General features: G+C 40.7%; 1 pseudogene; it reads right to left on the bottom strand.

Annotated features, from left to right (window-relative positions):
• Positions 1-860: 860 nt before the first annotated feature.
• LOC148017883 (amino acid transporter AVT3C-like) lies at positions 861-1,733 on the bottom strand (annotated as a pseudogene).
• Between the last annotated feature and the right edge of the window lie 3,402 nt (positions 1,734-5,135).

Below are 5,135 nucleotides of genomic sequence, written 5' to 3'. Positions count from 1 at the left end.
ACATCACTCAGGAGCGACATCACCTCTGAATTACAATAGCCTACTTAGAGGCATCAAAAGAGCTTTATCACTCCTAAATATACAACATGTAAAATAAGGATAAGTGACATCGCTGCAAAAGATAAAATCTCCAAGAAATTCCTTCAATAAGCGACATCACTGCAAAAGATAAAATCTCCAAGAAATTCCTTCAACTGAACATATCCAAGAAATTCTTAAGCGACATCACTGCAAAAGATAAAATCTCCAAGAAATTCCTTCAACTGAACATATCCAAGAAATTCTTAAGCGACATCACTGCAAAAGATAAAATCTCCAAGAAATTCCTTCAACTGAACTTGGGATGTAAGCAGTATATCTGTCACATCAAACTTAAAGAAAAATGTTACAATGACATTAGAACAACACAAGGTCTATAGAGACGGTTTACGACACTACTCTATAGAAAACATAACACATGTGGGGCCCCATGAACAGAATATAAATAAAACAATTTGTCATTAGCTGGAATATAGACGCTCATCAGCTGGAAAGAATATAAATGAAACAATGTTTCATCGGCTAGAGTATAGACACTCATCAATGGAATAACGAATGAGGACGATCATCATGAAGCATGGCAAAATCAACATCCAAAAGTAATTTTGATGTTAAAATGTAGAGAAAGAGAGAGAGAGAGAGAGAGAGAAAGCTTATCGAGAGGAAGCTTATCTGCTAAGTGGCTCTCGTAAGCTACCAGGTTTCTAAACAACCTCTCTATATCATCTCCCACTCATATTTTGAGCGAAAACCATGGATTCAGTTCAAAACTAGATGGAATGCATCAATGCCACCCTAAAAAACTTCACAACTGCTGTCCTCTAATTGGACCCAATGTTCAAAGTGATGATGTCCAATGCGCCTTCCCCGAATGCCATGTACCCTAGAAGCCCGAACAACGTGTACAGCAGGGCAATGCATAGCATGGTGAGCCCAAGTATGCTCCCAAACTTATTTCTATCTTTCATAGCAGATTCCAATGGCAAAACCAAGCCAAAACCCTCAAAGGCATAGATAGAAACCCCCCATAGCAAAGGGAATTGTATTCAAACCCTCAAAGGCATAGACAGCAACCCCCACAACAAAGGGAATTGTATTCAAACCCTGATATGCTACGGGTGAAGCAACACCCTCAACTACGATGGTACTTACATCCAGCTGGATCACGACGACCACGAAAAAGCCGCTGATGACATCGACTGTAATGAGAGCTTGCCTGCTCAAGGAGCTCCTTGATGGCCAAGACAAGCTGACGAGGGGAGCGACAAGGTTGGGATGCAGAGGGATCATCCTGATTTATTAAGATAGAGGCTAGATTCTCTCCGATGATGAAGATGAGGTATGGGATGCAGAAGGCACCCTGGCTGAGGACAATCATGAGGTGGACTAAGGCGCAGCTGCACGCGACGAAGCTGAGGTCAGAGAAAGTGCTGATGGGGTGGTCTCCATCTTTCTCAAGACTGGCTCTGGACCAAACAAGGAGCATCATGCAGAAGTGGCAGGCGAAGGCAACCGCCACCATGACGATGCAGGACAAGAGCCATCCGGTGTGCTTGAAAGTGTAGGGAGGCATCCTCATAGGGGAGGCCGAGAACGCCTGTGCCCACGATGGATATCACGATGTTGCTGAAGGACTTGCCCATAGATGACAGCTGATGATGGTGATGGTAATGATGAGGGTGACTTTCTGGCATAACCCTTGTCTCCAAACAGAGGCGATGGGTCTGGCGGTGAGCCTTTGATCGCCATGTCTATCTCTCTCTCCCCTGTTCCAGAGAAAGGGATAAAAAAAAACCAGAGAGATCCTCTGCTTGGAGAAAAGACAGACATACACCTCGATCATTCACAGAAAAGTTCATCAACAAGCTTTTTTAGAAAAGTTAATAAGAGCTCTGATACCATGCTGTAAACTGCGAGGAAGACTAGAGAGACGAAAGGAAGAGAGGAGAGAAGAGAGATATGAGACACCAGAAGTGGAACCCCAGAAGTGTGTCTACTGAGCACACATGATAGGGATATATAGAGGGGACCTGGGGCGCTATATATAGACAGACTATATATAGCTAACAGGAGCATTGCAAATTCTCTAGCAGCAATTGATGCAATGTCTGATGATGATGATTTGGTTTTGTCCACTTTGAGTGGACTTAATAATGAGAAGGCATGGAAATCATTTGTTACTTTAGTATCTGTACGGAAGCCATTTCCAAATTTTGATGAGTTGGTCTCTCTCATGATTACCAAAGAGATCAATATGCAAGGTGACTCTTCTGAAAGAAATGGTGAATAGGTCCAGGAATTTTACTCAAGTTGAGGAAGGGGACGTGGTGGACCCTCTTTGAGAGGCTGTGGTATGGGACATGCTAGTGATAACCAGCAAAATAGGTTCAATCAGTAATTTGGTGAAATGCAAGTTTCAGGATGTTGAGGAAGCTTTTGAGGTAGGGGGAGCTCTAGAGGAAGAGGTGGATGGAAGAATAGAGGTTTTTAAAATTCGGCTATCATTTGCTATTTATGGCAAGACAAGTCATATTGCAGCCCATTATTATGCTACAAAGGATGATATTTGCAATGGTAAATTGCAGCATGGAAACTATGCATTGTCTTCACAACAGAATGAATACAAAAATGAGCGCTTGTTTGTTATGCAGCATATGATGAATGCAGTTATAAGAAAGGGGACATATGATGATGTATAGTATGCTGATTCAAGTGCATCTAATCATATGACCACTCATGTTGAATGGTTTGGAGAGAAGTAGGACTTACAAAATCCAGGTTATGTGCAGATGGGTGATGATTCATGCCACCCAGTTTCACACATTGGAAAGGTTCCCTTGTTCTCGCATGATGGCTAGACAAATAGTCAAGCAGATGTATTACATGTGCCATCGATCACAAAGAATCTAGTGTCTGTTCGCCAAATGGTAGAGCAAGGGTTGTAGGTTCGATTCAATGCAAAAGGTTGTTTTGTAGAAGACTTTAATGATAAGAGCAAGTTGGTCGCAAAAGGAAGTAGAGTTGGCCACATATTCACTTTAGATGTTGGAATTCCTACAATGGATGCTGCTATGTATGCTAAAGGAAAAGGAGTAGTTTGCAGATATTGAAATATGGCATAAACGTATTGAACATGAAAATGTGCAAAGGCTAAAATTAATGTAGTCTAGAGTATTGGTTACAAGGTTTCCTTCTTTTAGAGTTACAGAATTTCATAAAGTCTTTGAAGCATGCCAATTTGGTAAGCAGGCAAGACAACCCTTCTCGCATGACAGAGAAGTGAGCAAAAGTATACTTGATGTAGTGCATACAAATGTTTGGGAGCCTACATAGAATGTATCTCTTGGTGGCAGCAAATACTTTGTCACATTTATTGATGACTAATCAAGGAAACTATGGGTATATTGCATGATAGAAAAGAGTGATGTACTTGAGCACTTCAAATCTTTCAAGGAAGCTATCAAAATAGAAACAAGCTTGAAAGTAAAGTGCTTGAGATCGGATGGAGGGAGTACCTCTATAATGAGTTTAGTGGTTTCTTGAGGACTCATGGGATAAAAAGGCAATTTACTTGCACGTATATCCCACAGCAAAATGGGATTGCAGAAAGGAAAAATAGGCATATTACAGAGGTTTCATGGGCATTAATGACTGAAAATAATATGCCAAAACATTTGTGGTCTGAAGTTGTACATACTACTGTCTATATTATGAACTGAACCCCAACAGCTTTAGTTCATGGGATGACTCCTGAAGAATGATTTACTGGCAAGAAGAGTGACGTATCATACTTGAAGGTATTTGGATGTGTTGCATTTGTTCATGTGTCAAATGAGCTACAAAAGAAGCTTGATCCAAAGGTTGAAAAATGTATTTTTATTGGATACTCTTTAGAGCAGAAAGGGTATCATTGTTATAACCCTGTCACATGTGACTTCAAAGTGAGCAATATTTTTTTTAAATGAGATGAACAATTGGTATGAACCTGTTAGTGATGTATTAGATGATGATAATGATCATGATAGCTATGTGCAGAAAGAAAAGCAATAATCACGGAGTCTTAGTGAAATAGAAACATCATCTACTACTACACCTATATTGAGGCCTTGGTTTAGGAGACTAAGGAGTAGCCCCACATCTTCACGTGTATCTATAAGTGTTGTAGGCAAAGACAAAGGAAAGAAGAAAGTGCTGGATGGTAATGATGCATCTACTAGTTATTTGGGAATTAATGGAGATTCTAGTGGTTCAGAGAGTTTGGATGATGAGTTTGGTATTCCTTCAGTTAAGACACGGGGTGCACAGAGAGCTCATAGTAATGTAAAGGCTCCATTGAGTGATCCAGTGGTATGCATGTCCAGCAGGGTCAAATATCCTATTAAAAAACTTGACTTTGAAGGTTATGCAGCTCACCATTATGCTTATATGGTGAAACTAGTTGAGGATGTTGAGCCTGCTTGTTTTGAGAATGTTGTTGGTCATGCTCATTGGGATGTAGCAATGGATGAGGAGATGGCTGCAGTGGAAGCCAATAAGACTTGGGATTTGGTACCCTTGCCTAAGGGTAAGAAAGCTATTGGCTCTAAGTGGGTTTACAAAGTCAAGAATAATGGAGATGGTTGAGTTATCTAGTATAAGACTAGGCTGGTTGTGCCAAAGGCTCTGCTCAAACATATGGCATAGATTATTAAGACACATTCAGTCCAGTTGCTAGGATGGCAACTGTCAGGTGTGTGATTGACTTGGCACCAGCCAAAGGTTGGAGTTTGCAGCAAATGGATGTTTAGAATGCCTTCTTGCATGGTGAATTGTAAGAAGAAGTGTATATGGAGCAGCTAGGATGTTATGAGGATTTAGAGTATCCCACATATGTGTGCACATTAAAGAATGCGCTCTATGGGCTGAAGCAAGCACCTAGAGCATGGTTTGAAAAGATTGGAGAGTATCTTATCAATGTTTGATTTTGTATTTCTGATGCTGATCACTCACTTTATCTAAGAAAGGGAGATGCAGGTTTGGTCATCATAGTCATCTATGTGGATGATTTGATTATTACAGGTGATAGTGACAATGGGATTGCTGAAGTTAAGGACTTC

The sequence above is a fragment of the Lygodium microphyllum genome, chromosome 21, assembly GCF_053477565.2.
Source record: "Lygodium microphyllum isolate KBCC chromosome 21, Lygodium_microphyllum_v1.1.10, whole genome shotgun sequence".
NCBI classification, from domain to species: Eukaryota; Viridiplantae; Streptophyta; class Polypodiopsida; order Schizaeales; family Lygodiaceae; genus Lygodium; species Lygodium microphyllum.
Note: the sequence above shows the minus strand (reverse complement) of the source record. Positions and strands in the feature narration are given on the sequence as shown.